Source organism: Protopterus annectens, chromosome 2.part2 (assembly GCF_019279795.1).
Source record: "Protopterus annectens isolate FY-2018-M chromosome 2.part2, PAN1.0, whole genome shotgun sequence".
Taxonomy (NCBI): domain Eukaryota; kingdom Metazoa; phylum Chordata; order Ceratodontiformes; family Protopteridae; genus Protopterus; species Protopterus annectens.
The window spans coordinates 942,254,565-942,270,522 of NC_056730.1; the positions used below are offsets into that span (position 1 = coordinate 942,254,565).

General features: G+C 43.7%; 1 protein-coding gene across 1 annotated transcript in view; it reads left to right on the plus strand.

The window, feature by feature from the left end:
• Window positions 1-15,958, plus strand: part of LOC122795993 (mediator of RNA polymerase II transcription subunit 1-like) — a 545,806-nt gene that overhangs the window by 428,106 nt on the left and 101,742 nt on the right. The gene's annotated exons all lie outside the window — the stretch shown is intronic.

Sequence of the window (15,958 nt, forward strand, 5' to 3'; positions counted from 1 at the left end):
GGAACATCCTGATGCCTCATGAATGGTCCCTCAGTCCTGTAATAGTGGATAAGATCTTCCACCATTGGGGCAGGCCTTGCTGCGACCTGTTTGCTTCCCCTCTAAACAACAAATGCAGAAGCTACTTTGCCCTGATCCCCCCCTCAGGGGCAGTCACCGAGGGATGCTCTGGTGCACGGTTGGCCCCCAGGTCTGCTGTATGCCTTTCGCCCATTTCCCCTCATCCCGAAGTTCCTCCAGAAAGCTCAAAAGTTGAGAAGCAAAGTGATCCTCATTGCCCCTTATTGGCCCCGTCAAGTCTGGTTTCCTTTCCTCCTCATTTGATTCACAGCCCGTGGATCCTGGATCAATCCCAAGGTCTGCTATCTCACCCTCAAGGACTGATTCACCCTAGTCTCCACAGCCTCAAGCTCACAGCTTGGTTTCTCCACTTCCGATGATTCCAGGCTATCTGATATTTCATCTCCTGCCCGTGAGATTCTTCTGGCTTCACCCAAACCTTCCACCAGGAAAATTTATTCTAGTAAGTGGGCTAGGTTCTCTACATGGGCTAAAGATCATGACATAGACTCTTTCTCTATGCCTGTTCAGAAGATCGTACAGTACCTGACTACTCTTCTACATGCAGGAGCTTCAGCATCGACAATTACTGTACATTTAGCAGCTATCGTAATTTTTCACAATTGATTCAGTAATTCTGTCACACTGTCTGTGCAAAACTTTCTTGAAAGGAGTATTATATGTTAAACTTCCTGTCAAGCCCCCCATAGACCCTTGGGACTTGACTTGGGTGCTTCAGTTGTTAACAAGCCCTCCTTTCAAACCCTCTAATTCATGTGATATAAAATGTTTCTCTTGGAAGACTCTACTTCTAGTAGCCCCTACCTCAGCGAGAAGAGTATCTGAGTTGCAGGCCTTGAGTGTCAAGAGACCTTACTTGATTTTTCACAGGGATAGTGTCTCTACGTACAGACCCATCCTTCTTGCCCAAGGTCATTTCTGAATTTTCAGTTAACCAATCTATTGACCTGCCTGTCTTCTTCCCTCAACATTCAAGTAGAGGGGAGTATCTTTTGCATACCCTTGATGTTCATAGGCAACTTCATTTTTACTTGGACAGAACTAAATCTTTCAGAAAAATGGATCAGTTGTTTGTGGCCTTTGCAGGACCCAGATTGGGTAAACCTGTCTCCAAAGTGACTCTATCTTCCTGGATTAGAAACGTCATTACCTTTATCTACCATCAGAATAAACTGTCTTTACCTTCCAGAGTAAAGGCCCATTCCACTAGATCAGTGACTACTTCTGTGGCTTTATATTCCAGAGCCTCTATGGATATCTGCACAGCAGCCACTTGGGCAAGACCTCATACCTTTATCACTTATTACAAATTGGATTTGGCCTCCAGAGGACAAGCATCTTTTGGTACTATGGTGCTTAGGAATATCCTTCCTTAGGGCCATCCAGGACTCTGGTAGCTGGGGACTCGGTCTTATCAGTAAGTAAGGAATGAATAAAGATTTACAACATCAGATAAAGAAGTTGTCTTGCCATAATGTTCCATCTGTGTTGTAGATCTTTATTCATTCATTACTTCCCACCCTCCTCCCCCCTGCCTGGACTCCTGGTGGACTTTAGGATCTCATGGTTAAGGTATTTGCTCAGACAGAGCCTTCTGCTATATATTTTATTATCTCTGCATTATAAGGGCAGGCAAACTTGATCTGAAGAGACTATGAGAGGGGCATTATGGATAGGTATTAGCTGAGAGTTTTTGTCTGGCGTGAGCTTGGAAACAGCCGTGTCGGTTCCGAGGACGGAACCAAAGTCCTATCAGTAATGAATGAATAAAGATATACAACACAGATGGAATGTTATGGTAAGACATAACTTCTTTTTTGCTCTAAATGCTTATTTTTGACTGACAAACGTACCATTAAACAAAAAGTTAACCATTTATGTTCAATTTATGAGTGAATTAGATATTCAGTAACATCCTAAACTTTAAACCAAGGCATTTTTTAGTTAGAGTATGTATAGTAAACTTATTTTACCTATAACTGTTGTAATTTTAACCAGATACTATTATTAGACCCAGCATGACTCCCCAAAGCACCAGTATGTGACTGATACCTTTGTATGTTTTTCCCTAGAAATGAAAAAAATGTATTTAACGTTTAAAAATTTATATTATTTTCTGATTTAAAGTAATTAGTAAACCTTGTTGTGTCACATATATATTACTATTAATGTTTTTTTAAGTTTTGAAAGAAAGGAGGAAGGAAAAGGAAACCAGTAAAACAAAATGTATTACCTTGTTTGTGTGATTTCAAAATGACGTAAAACCAACTGCACTGTAGTACATTACAGATAAGCCTATGAATTATTTACTGTGGGTTTCTTCTTTTCTGTCGCAGACCATTAATTTTTTTTGTCTTTTTAATGTACTGCTGGTGTCCATAAGTTGTATTGAATTTATCAAGATTCTTTGTTGTACAAAGTTGTTGGCATCTTCAAGTGTTTCAAATGTTTTTATTCCTTCTGGTAGAGAAAGTCTTATTCTGGCAGGGAAGAGTAGTTATTTAATACCTGCCTTTTTCAATGATTTAATAAGGGGAATGTAAGCCGTTCTTTTTGAAATAACAAGAGAAGAGTAGTCATTGTCAAATCTAACAATTTGAGCCCCTATTTTCAAAGGAGAAAGAGCCCAAGGAGACTTTAAAATAAGATTTTTATCTTGACCTGATATAAATTTAACAATGATGGGTCTGGGCTGCATATTTTTGCAATATGAGGTATATGAAGATAAATATCTATGGGCTCTCTCAATTCCGAAAGATAAAGCTTCCAGTAAATTTAAAGTTTTTGGGAGCCAAGTAGTCAAAAAAAATTCCATTCTCTCTGTTATACCATAGGTTCTTATGTTGTTCGGTCTAGACCTATTCTCCTGATTATCAGTCTTATTAATAAGTTTGTTATATTGCTGGAGGAGGAACTTGGTACTTTTTTTCACCATCTATTAGTCTGCAGTCAATGTTAGACTGTTTTATACAAATTCTAATAAGAATAAAATTGTTTTGCATAATTGCTTTTTCCCTTTTAGTGCCTTCCTAAACATTAATATCACAAAGTGGGGTATATGCTTTACAGTCTATCTGTTGAACAAAATCAACAAAACTCCATTCCTCAGCCACTTTTTTCTTGCAAAGCCATATTTCACAATTATGATTGATGCTTTATAGTCTGTCATTTATTCAATAATTTCAGTGTTGCTTGTGTTCTTCCTGTTCATCTCCATCTTACACCACCATACTCTCATTCAAGTCCAATGTACTCTTGATTCTTCTAGTAAACTCTTGTGCTTTTTTTCTTTGTGTCAAGCATTTTCCTATCAAACATTGGAAAAGGTTTCACTGGCAGTCTTTGTGAGCTTTATTGTCAGAAGGATGAGAAGCTGAATTCCCCTTCTGTGTGCTGGCCCACTTTTGTTAGGTAAACCTTAGCCTGTTCTGCTTCATAAAATGTTTTTGATCTTCCAGGAAAAAATATTCTGAAGACAGCTGGATACAGCAGCTTGAATCTCGCACCTGCCCCTCAACATTTCCTGCTTGATGGGATAAATTTGCTTATTTTCTGTTTGGTGTACGAGTAATCATTTTCCACAAAAACACCGTTGTCTCCAGATTTTAGTGCTTTATTCTTCTGCTTCAGTTTTGTCAGCCTCAACCCTTTCTGCTGGTAGGATTGCATCTTCACTATTAGAAGTCTTGGCTGTTTTCTCGTGGCCAGGTTTGGAGCATACACACAATGTGCCCTTTCAATTAACATCTGCTGTGGAATATCAGTTTGGTTGCTTAGTTGTGTTTTTATAAAATTAGTAATCTGTTCCTTCCAGTTTCTGTGGTACAGCAAAAAATCTCAGGTTTCCCCTAAGTGCTCTGCCCTCAAATTCTACCAATTTTTGAAGCATCTCTTCTTGAGCAGTCTCATATTAAGCCAACCTTTTCTTCATTTCAACCTCTGAGTTTTGGATTTTTATCAACTCATCTGAATAGCTGTTTGTTTTCCAGTCTTTTGTTATCTGAGTTGATATCCTCCCCAATTGTTTCATTTATTTTAATCGGCTCCAAGTGTATTTGACCCATTTTTTTTTTAGATTACTGGAAATAATGTCTTACCTTTGAGATGCTTTTGCTTAACTGCTGCAGGATTCTTCCCAGCCAGTGTCTTCTCCGCTACTTTTGTGGTTGATTTAGGTTCACAGGTGTGTACTAGGTTAATGGGTCTGGAGCCTTTATAAGCCTAGCCCATAGAAGTGCTCTGGCATTGTGCCACCAAATATTAGTTCCCAGTGCCTCTATCAAGTAGAGCCACTGGAGTGATACTGGGGTGAACTTTATATTTCCCATCCACTCAGCAAAGTTTCTCTTGAAAGAGGGCCATTGAGGTGCCCTGCTTGACATGTATGGGAAGTATATTCCAGAGCATGGGCAGCCTCTGTTTTATGATCCTGTCCCTCCAGCATGTTCTGTTGATTGTGGTACTGAGGTTGAGGTCTCTGGAGTGTGTGGTGCAGAGGGATTGGGATTTCTCTATATGTAACATTTCTAACAGAGCTGGATCTGACATGGCTTTGTAAGTCAAGCAGAGATTGCCTCTTAGTAGATGATATGAGACAGCGAATAGCTGAAGTTTTTTGAGTCTGTCCATGTAGAACATGTGAGGTACTTTGTGGCCTTTCCAGCTGTTGCATGTGTCTAGTGAGGTGCATGCCAAATGGGGCATTAATATTATACTCTGATTGGCCTAATGTGGGAAGAGTAGAGGGAGAAGATGACCTCTTTCTTCCTGTATGCAAAACCCTTGGTAATGAGATGTGCCACATAAAAGGACTTTCTGACCACAGTGACAATGTGGTGATCGAAGAAGAGGTTGCTGTCGACCTGTGTTCCCAGATCTCTTATAAATGCCTTCAGTGTTCAGTGGGCTCCCATTGATGTGGTAATTAGTGGGAACTGAGTTTTTCCCAAAGGGGATGAGGATGCATTTTTTGGCATTAAGCTTAAGGCCATGGTTTTGACACCAGTCATTGGTCTCGGTGAAAGTAGCGAACTCCACGTCAGACTGCTGACCAGGCACGAGTGCAGTCCCACAAGGGATCGGTCCTGGGTCCTCTCATGTTCGACATCTACTTCTCAGAAGTCCAGGCCAACACACAGGGACTATGGCTGACCAAGTTCGCAGACGACTGCAAGCTGAGAGCCATTAACTCCCCAAGTGATGCAGACATCCTACAGAAAGGCCTCACTGAGACCAATGACTAATGTCGAAACCATGGCCTTAAGCTTAATGCCAAAAAATCTGTCATCCCCTTTGGTAAAAACTCAGTTCCCACTAATTACCACATCAGTGGGAGCCCATAGAACACTAAAGGTGTTATAAGAGATCTGAGGACGCAGGTTGACAGCAATCTCTCCTTCGACCACCACATTGCCGCTGTGGTCAGAAAGTTCTTCTGCATGGCACATCTCATTACCAAAGGCTTTGCATCTAGGAAGAAAGCGGTCATCGTCTGTCTCTACTCTTCCCTCATTAGACCAGTCATCGAGTATAATGCCCCATTTGGCATGTACCTCACTAAGATACCTGCAACGGCTGGAGAGGCCAAAGAAGTACCTCACGAAGAGGATCCTAACCATTAAACACATGTCCTACACGGACACACTCAAGAAAACTCCAGCTATTCTCTGTCTCATATCGCCTACTTGGAGGTGATCTCTGCTTGACTTACAAAGCCATGTCTGACCCAGCTCTGTTAGAAATGCTGCATCTAAGGAAATCCCTATCCCTCCGCACCACACACTCCAGAGACCTCAACCTCATTACCACAATCAACAGAACATGCTGGAAGGACAGGTTCCTCACCCAGAGGACTGCCCATGCTCTGGTATTGACTTCCCATACATGTCAAGCAGAGCACCTCGCTGTCCCTCTTCAAGAGAAATCTTGATGAGCAGATGGGTAATAGAAAGTTCACCCCAGGGATCACTCCAGCGGCTCCTCTTAATAGAGGCACTGGGATCTAATGTTGGGCAGCACGATGCCAGGGCACTTCTATGGGCTAGGCTTGTAAAGGCTCCAGGGCCATTAGCCTAGTACACACCTATGAGCCGCCAGATTGGCTTCCTTTTTTTTGGGAGGACAGCGTCTTGGTTCTGTTGGGTATGGCTAGTTCCGTGCATTTATGTACGTGTTCGCACAGTGCATTGGTGTAAGATTTGGCAGTCATGCATCAATTTTCCATTGACATGGGTGGCATGAAATTAGTCACCTCTGTTTTTAGGAGCCCAAAGTCAGCTTTGGAGAAGTTTTTCGTAGGAGTTACTGTTATGGGGTGGGGGGTGTGAGATGTGGATTTCCATGGTGATTAGTTTGTGGTCTGAGCTAACCAGGGAGGAATTGACTATTGGTGTAAAACAACGGTGCCCATGTTGGTAATAACCAGGTCAACGATGCTGCTTCCTCTAGTGGGGGTAAGAATGAGCTGGTCCAGGGCACTGGAATTTATGAATTTCAGGAAGCGTTGCGCCAGTGTATTGGTGCATGAGTAGGTCTCCCAGTTGATGGAGGGGTAGTTGAAGTCAACTGGTCTGAGAGTGCTGGGTTGGACCCTAATAGTTTCCAGGGTGCTTAGGAACGTGGAGTGAGAGTCTTGGGTCATGGCTACGACCTGAATCGTCTTATTCAATGTAAGTTGTACCTGAAGTATCTCAGATGCATTATGCTGTGTTACTAGTCTGGAGATGTGCATATCCTTTATGAATATGGAGACACCACCACCTTTCGAGCTTCAGTCCATGTTCTGGGGCCAAAAGGTGTGGAATGAGTTATAGTCTGGTAGTGCAGGGGTGCTTCCTGCTGCTTTATACCAGGTCTCTGTTACAGCACAAATGTCGATGTTCTCCATTTTGAGGAGTGCTTCCGAGCAAGTGCATTTCGAGATTTAGCCTTCTTGCATTAAGCAGCATGACCCTTAAATTGCATTTATTTATAGCTGTTACGGTGGTAATTTGGTCTTTGGAACATTGCCTAAAAAAGGCACTGTAGGGGTTGCAAGAGCCTTAGCCAGTGTCCGGAAATGCAGGAGTAACAGATGCAGGCCATCTCTGGCAAAGCATCAAGGTCTGTCAGTCATGTCATCCCCAGCAGACAGATATTGGATCCCCTTATAATGACATCAGAATCTTAGCCAGTTGTTAAAGTCATTTTCTCCTTGTACTGCGGTATCATTCTGGGCGATGGTAGGATACTGCTTGTTGCTAGGGTCATACCTGCCTGGGCCACATAATTCTAGAGCTCCTCCATGTTTCTCTTCATGTAGTCCAGGGAGGTGCATCTCAGGTCATTCACACCCACATAGATAGTGACAGAGTCGTACTTGTGGACTGACCTGAGTGCATGTGATATGTGTCGGATTTTGGCGCCTGATAGCTGACTGTTACCTTTTCCTTATTCAACCTAGTGGGTGGGACATCAGTGTGTCTCACTATCGAGTCACCTGTGATTATTGTATTGGGCAAGCTGTTTTGCTTTAGGGGCTTAGGTTGAGGGGCACACTGTGTAGGTGAGCTGTGTGTCTTGTGGTTTGTGCTGTGTTGTGGTGGTCGAGTGCATTTCTGCCTTGGAGGTCTGTGCTGTTTGGGTAGATTTCTATTGAGACCCTCCATGAAGGTTGGTGTGTGGTTTGTGTTTTTATGTGAGAGTTGTGATCGTGTGTGTTCTGGTGGGCTGTGTTGCATCTGGTGTGGTGCAGGTGTTGACCTTCTCCTCTTGACAGCTGCTCCGGTCTTGACTTGAGAGTACATGGCTTCCAGTTTAAATATATAAGTGCATCTCTCACAAGTCTGAGTGTTGGGAGGTAAGAGGAGAGGATTGTGTGTGTACGTGAGGCAGTTGCTACACTGCCTCAGAATGCCCAAGTTCACCAGGTTATTAGGAAAAAGCACAGGGAACCATCCTTTAGACATTCCAGGAGGGATGGTCATTACTAAGTACTGGAGCTGTTTCTTTATATTTTCCTTTTACAGGAAAAATGTCACTCAAGGTGGCTGAGTCTGTACAGAGCACTGCCAAACACTTGAGGGGAAACGAATATGTAGACCCTGAAAATTTAAGGCTGAAATATGTAGGCAGATATTCTGAAGTTAGAAAGAAATCAAGCAGTACTTACTGAAAAATAGAGTTATCTTGTCAAGAATGATGAAAAGAGGGGAGTCACATGAATGGCTACTACTAATGCTAGTCTCAGTGCAGCTTCACTCTGGGACACAATACTCCTTTGCTTCTTTCTTTTCTCACCAGAAGCAAAATGTTAGTACCAATCCCAAGAAGAGAAGTAGGTCACAGCCTGTTTGGTGATCCACAGTCTTGTCTCAGATGATGTAAGGGTGTGCCGGCTTTTGTAGCTTTTTTCTGGTAGATGCCTCTAATAGCAACCAGACCAATCAAGTACATTAAGGACAGACACTCGCTCTCCAACCAGAAAGAATCTGGAATCAGTGAACTCTGCTCCTACTCTCACCAGGATCAGAATATAAGCACAGATTCTAAGCTGTCAGTTTTCTTTCAGTTTCTCTAGTTTTCTTCTTTGCTGACATCCAATCCAGGCAATGTACTTACTAGCCAGTAACATGAATTTTACTCAGTCTGATAATAACACTTGCTTTTATTTCTCAGTTTTTCTTTTCACACTGGGAGAGCTCAAATTAAGCTTTTGATCAATGTGCAACCATCTTGGAAGTCCACTCCATTCTTCATCTTGAACTTTGGGGAAGGAGGGCAAGTACCAATTCTCATCACCCGTCAGTGGGTGGGAGAGATGTGATTTAGGCTATCAATTCCCTAGCAGAACCAGTCCCCATCCTGGCCAAGGATGTCCACCATAGAAAGCATGACATTTTGCAACTTTTTACGGTGTTGCTTCTGAAGTAAATCTGATCCCATCAGTCCTCCTTGTAGAGGTGTTAAAAACTGAAATTTTACACTGAGCAGGTTCACATCTATGAATGGAAGGTATTTTCTGTATTAGGCAGGTTATTCAGATTTATCTCGGGCATGTGTAAAATATGGGCCTCGGTTATTCCACTGCCAGATTGCATGTGTCAGCTATTGCCCGTCCTTCAAAACTTGTACGGGTCAAGCACTTGCTCGTCAAGTCATTCCACAAACACTTTGTTTGCCCATGGGTTAAAAAAAAATCTTCTGCCTATGGGGTTCTGAACTTTATTAAATTTGTTAATGTCAGGGTTGTCCTTTCCACTTTGTACTGCTGTTTCCGTGATGCTAAAGTTCTTATTTGAAAAATTCTTTCCTGTAGTTGCGTCTATTTCAGAATCTTAACACTTCAGGTCTTTGTGAGTAGGAAGAACTGTTTGGTCACTCAGAAACTGAAAGCCACTTAAGATTAACCATTGTTTCATCCTTAAGATAGTTATGGAATCATTCCTGAACCAATTATTTCACCTGTTTTTCTTTGCTGGGACAAAAAATCAGATAGGAGAGAACACCTTTGACATGTCAGATTTGGTCCATGAGCTCAGATTTTACCTGAAAGGGTTACATGAATTTAGAAAGAAGGAACCGCATGTTCATTTTATTCTCTCTGCAGATGGAAGTATGCTGAATTACATGCTTTCCAGCTGGATTGCCTGCTGTATTGTCTTCTGCTGCCAAGAGATGAACTGCCCATCGGAAAATGCTGTGGTTAAAGGCCACATCACTAGAGGGGTGGTTTCATCTAGTCACTCTTCTTTTGTAGCTATATGCACCATGGCCACTTGGAATTAACTACTTATTTTAGTGATGGTTATTGCCTTTTTATTTGTGGCTCACAGGATGAGTCCAGTGGCTTTTTCTTATTGCTGTCAGTTCACCCATTTTATTCTCCTTCAGTCTGTCCTGCCCTTCCTGCAGGGGAACGATTGGATGTGCTTGATAGACCTCCAAGATGCGTACTACCACATCAAAATGGACAGGTGCTCTCGGAGGTTCCTCTGCTTCCAGCTGGGAAATGATCACTGCCAGTTTCAAGCACTCCCCTTTGGTCTCACCACAGGGGGGGAGGGAGTGAGGTGATGGAGACCAGGCTAGTATGTGGTTACTGTAGACTTGCCCCATCCCCACCCTTTCAGCAACCTTTGAAATGCCACTGTATTTGCCTTTGGGAGGTAGTGTCCACTTGCATGCTTGCACAACATCCCGACCCTTCAGTACATCACTTGCAACATGGGCACCCTAGGCTCTTCGTGCTGTAGTGATACTCCATGAGGTATTGCCAGTGCAGCAAGCCAAGCTTCCTCCCTTTTTTTGGGGTGGATGAGATGTTGAGACGCTCACTCCGTTCCTACCCCAGCTAGTCTAGGGTTGCTACCTTTTCAAATGCCTGAAGTGGGACATTTCTTGTAGAAACATGACATTGTAAGGACATAACATACCTACAGCCAGTGCAAAGGACAGAGATTCACTTTTTTACCAAAATAAAAGCTTATTCTTGTAATATTTGAGTTGCTTATGCTATTTCATAAAATATTTATGTGTTTCAGATGCAAAATAACTGTTTTATGCAACTATTAGAGAAAACTTATGAATTATTTTTTATCCTAAAATCTCAGGACATATACCCTTTTTTTAGTTTTTTTTTCCACAGGACACAACTGAACAAAGAGAGACTGTCCCTCGCAAAGAGGGACAGGTGGTAACCCTAAACTAATCATTCCTCCATGCCACTAGTTAATCATAGGTTGTATGTGGTACAGTCAAGGTACCATTAGGACAGATAGCAATGGTTCCTGAGGAGCTAGCTAATGATTGTGTTAAAATGAATATGAACTTTAAAAATGAAATGGAAATATGGGAAGGAGGGAGAGATGTGGAGAGCAAAAGTTTAACAAAAATTATTTAGAAGGATTGGTACAGTGTACATTTTGCAGACAAAGGGAGGCTTACAGATAGTGTTTAGAGGAAGGGGGGTTGTCTGACAAGGTGTGTTTGAACAGAGGAGCTAAGCAGGATTGTTCTTTCCCTTTATTTACTTCATTTTAGAGCTGTTGGCAAAGAAAATAAGGGACTCTCAAATTCAAGGATATAACTGGTTTGTTAGTCAAAGTTTAGCTTTATTCACAGATGATATTTTGTACTTGAAAATCCAAGCAAGGGTATTTCTGTGTTGTGGATCATTTTAAGAACGTCTTGAGTCTTTTCAAGATGTAAAATAAGTGAAGGTAATACAAAGGCTGTAATGGTAAAATACACATCTGCACAAAAATTGTCAGCAATATCCGTATTTATGGGGACATAAAGTGAAGTATTTTGGTGTATGGATTTAGAAAAGATTATATTATGGCATCTAAGGATATATAGGAAGAGACTAAACCAAAGATACAAAAACTAAATAGCTGGAAGTTTCTGATTATGGTTACAGATAGTAAGATAAAAACAGCAAATGTGTCTGAGTCCTTTTAGTTTTATATACAAGCCATGCATATTTTTATCAACCAGAGGAGAACTAAAGGGTTGAAGGAATTTATTTGTAAGGGGTAAAGAAGAATAAGAATTAAGTGGGATAAGTTGATTCACCCCAGAGAACAAAGATAGTTTAGAGTTACTTAATTTGAAATAATTTAGAGCTGCAGAGTTAACGCGAAGAGCAGAAAGTTATAAATGAAAGTGTAAAAAAGGATAATGAAAAAGGAAGAGTTGGAGAAGTAAGGAGTGAAGTAGCAGAAAGTATTCCAAGAGCTGAGCAATGGCAGGAGCAGAGAAAGGAGTTTTTGCTACTAGGGTTGACTTAAATTAGGGTTCCCATTAGAACCTCGAACGCTTGAAATGTCAAACGTCATATGGTCGACACCATATGATCGACATTTCAAGTGTTTGAAGGTTAAGCATAACGGCGCCGTTCAGTGCAGAATGGGAGAATTTCCCTTTTCTGCACTGAAGTGCGATCTCTGAGTTGGTATATTTAAGTCGGGGTGTGGTGGGCGCAGCCCCCCACATGGGGGGGTGCAGAGGGCTTGCCCCCCTGCCTGCACCACCGTTAAGGTAATTTTTTTTTTTTTTTGTTTTTTATTATATATTCAAACTTTCAAACTTCAATCATATGTCGTCGAACATATGGGATTCGAAGTTTTGAAAGTTAGATTATATAATATAGACCCTTCAATTAGGGTACAGAAAACAGCCAAGAGGGGGGGCTGAATTTACAGAATAAATTTAACAAAATAACCAGTGTATTGGGAGCAGGTAGCTTAAGAGGAGAAAATGTAGTTTAGTGGGTGGGATAAGGCCAAGTTGAAGTTTGGATTTAATGTTCTTAGGTTCATATGTAAATATGCCCTTGTGGGACATTTTAAGCCTAGCCAATTTCCCTTTTTATCCTAGAAATAACCTATCCTATTTGGTTATAGATTGGCCTTACCCATCCCATGGTCAATAATTATATGTTACCCTTAAAGAGAATAAGTGGAATTATACCATAAATAATTTGAGGGGACCTATGCAAGGGATAAAACGTTTAGGAGTGGATTCTGTCCATTAGTATACAGGGTCAGTCCTGGGATAAATTTTGATCAGAAGATGTTGTCTTCATTTGGTCTTCAACCTGTGGGTTCCCCAATCTGGTACACATCTGATGGCTGCACACTTAGCATCTTGATCTGAGCTCCAAGCTCCTCCCCTACCCATAATGCCCCTGTCTCCTTCTTCCTTTCAGATCTCATTTTCCGCTCTTCAGCTAGCAATGCGGTCCGTGTTCAAGCTCTGTTTTTGGGTAAGTGTTACTACTATAATCCTTTTTGCCTATTTTTCTCTGCTAAAAGTTTACCTTTTCTATTTTTCTGCCCTCCTCTACCTCACATTTCCATCGGTTTTATTAAAAAAAAAAAAAAAAAAGCCCCTCTTTTTCTTTCGCGTGTGTGTCTATTTGTTGGGCTTCTCAGTCCCTTTGATTATGTCTGAGACCCCAAAAGCTGGGTTTAGAAAGTGCAGGAGTGTGGCCATAAGCTCTCCCCAGCCAATGGCCTCACTCTGTGTGTTGTTTGCTTGGGGGCAGGCCACTTAGAGACCTCCTGTTCCATCTGTGCTGGGTTTAATCCCCGAGCACTGACGGACAGGAGAAATAAGTTATTCCTGAAAGGGCTTCTTCCCTCTCTTTCCACCGAGGCACAGGCCTCTTCTGCCTTGGTCTCCTCTACTGTCTCCACCCTGGCCTCTGGGACTCTAACTCCTGCCAAGAGGCCCAGGGGACAGAGATAAGCCTCCTAAGCATAAGGATATGCCCAAGAAGTGATCCCCGGACCGCTCCGGTATGGCAGGCCTGCCTCCAAAGGTTGGGTCGGCCCGAAGGTCTGTGTCCCCCTGGCTCCATTCCCCTTAGTTTTCCCCAGAGCCGGAGGAGCTTTGGACCTGGTCGCAGGCACTGGCTTCCCCTCACCACAACTCCAGGCCTGTGTCGGTGGCCACCTCATCTTGTTCCACTCGCAGTCTTTCCAAAGCAGAGATGGACAGGATGATGCAGAAGTACATCTGCACCCAGTTCCATTTGGGAGTCTTGCCAGCCGCCTCTCCCTCCGGACCGGTGAGCACGCAATCTGTGTTTATCCCTATTTCTCCTTCTCTGATCCAGCCCCCAGTTTCGGAGTCCTTGGATCCTAGGACACTTGGCATTGAGGGGTCAGCTACAATGGTACATTATACCTCGACACTGGCTGTAGTCTTGAGCAGGTCGTATCCAACTTGCTCTGATCCATCCGGTTCTCAGAACGATAGCCTTGGCACTTGATCCGAGGGTATGGTGTCTGCTTTGAGCCTTTCAGAGCAGAGTCTTGCCCTAGGTATCGCAGCCCTCCGTAGGCTCAGCTCTGACTTCCCTGTTTGGTCACAGGGATATGGCTCCAACTACTGAACCTTCTTATGAGGTCCGTTCCCTTCAGCCTATGATGTGGTGGAGAGGGTTCTCTCGATTCCGTCGAGACCCTCAACTATCTTGTCTTTGGAGTCTATCCTGGCTCCCTGTTTTTCTGGTGTGGGTCCGACCATTCTGTTATCTCAGGGGGACAGCCTGCTGCCTCTAGGCCCCAGGGCGGCCTCTCTTGGGAGCAACAAACCATTGGCGAGTCCTCCCCCAAAATCCCCCACTGAGGGAGGCTCTTCGCAAACATACATGCAAAAGGAGGCACTTGGACTCCCCACTGAAGTCGTTCATTGAAGACACCGATTTGGAGGAAAGGGAAGGTTTGCCAGCATAAGGGGTGATCTGTCAAAAATCGTAACTTAGACAAATCTGTGTTCCCGGAGACTTTTGGCGCAGGGCCCTCTACTTCCTGGGTCTCCCCTCCTGTGGATCTTTTGATGGATCTGGTTACAGCTCGGGTGTGGAAGGAACCGGACATGGTGGAGCCCATTCCCAAATGCCCTGACAAAATTTTGAGCCCCCTTTTGGATAGGACCTATTTGCACAAAGCATCCCTGGTTGATGCCATGGTGGTGGCAGCTGCCACTAAGAAGGAGCTCACTCAGGAGAGCTCTACAGTCCACCCTCCAGCCCGAGAGTCCAGGATGATGGATCATTTTGGGAAGCGGGTGTACGATTCAGTGACCCTTTTTTGTCCGGGCACTAAACTACCTGGCACATGTGATTAGGCTGCAGCAAGACGTGGTCAAAGAGGTCACAGAGTTTACCCTGGGGTCCAAGTCAGCGGAGGACAAGAATGTTTTCTCCTCCCGAATGGTCACCTGACATCTGTTGCTAACACATCTATGCGTCTACTCTCCCATGCAATGGAAGGCACCACTAGAGCTACTGGTACTGGCATTACCATCAGGCGTTACTCCTGGCCCCGGTTGTGTGCCTTTTCAGAACCCTTTAAGGCATCTTTTACAAATACCCTGTATGATGGTTCCTCCCTTTTTGGGGAAGACGGTATGTGACACCCTAGTCATTGTGAGAAGGATGGGAAGGACTGTGCCATCAGGGTCCATTTTTCAGCCCCTCAGTGATCCTTCTCTTGGAATTAGCAAGGGACCAAGAAGATGTGGTTCCAAAAATTTCACTCTGGGCTCACCTTCCCCCAGGGCCAGAGGGGGATTTGATAGATGCCGTCCTAGAGGCAGAGGGGGTCTGAGAAGCTTGGGTCTCAAGAACCTTTCTCAGGCAGACCCACGCAGCAGCCCTGAATGGTTGCCCGATTGCTTGTCTCCGGAGGCAGTCAGGGCTCGCCTTTTGCTTTACCTAACGGCTTGGGGAGTTCATCACAGAAGATCGTTGAGTGTTGTGAATTATATCCAGAGGTTATTTAGTCCCCTTTCTAAAGTCACCTCTACCACCCTGTCACCTCCCGGACGTTCCACCTGTGCACAGGGAGGATGCATCACTGGAAATTACAAAGCTGCTAGAAAAATGAGTCATCCAACACGTTCTTCCAGCCCAGATTAGGCGTTTATTCCAGGTTCTATTTAGTGCCAAAGATGACGGGGGACCAAAGACCAATTCTGGATCTGCCCATCTTGATCCTGTCAGTAGACAACAACATTTTGGATGGTCATCCTTCAGTCTATCCTGCCCTTCCTGCAGGAGAATGATTGGATGGTCTCTATAGACCTCCAAGATGCGTACTACCACATCAAAATGGACAGGCGCTCTCGGCGGTTCCTCTGCTTCCAGCTGGGAGATGATCATTGCCAGTTTCAAGCGCTCCCCTTTGGTCTCACCACAGCCCCTAGGGTGTTCACCAAAGTGATAGCAGTAGTAGCGGCTCACCTGAGACACCAGGGCATACACAGGTCTTTCCCCCTTTCAGGCATTAGCTCTGTCAGGTGAAGGATTACTTTCTTTCCCTAGCCCAGCAGTTGGGCGGTTCACCATCATTCTCAGCAAGTCATCACTGGCCCCGGTTCAGGTATT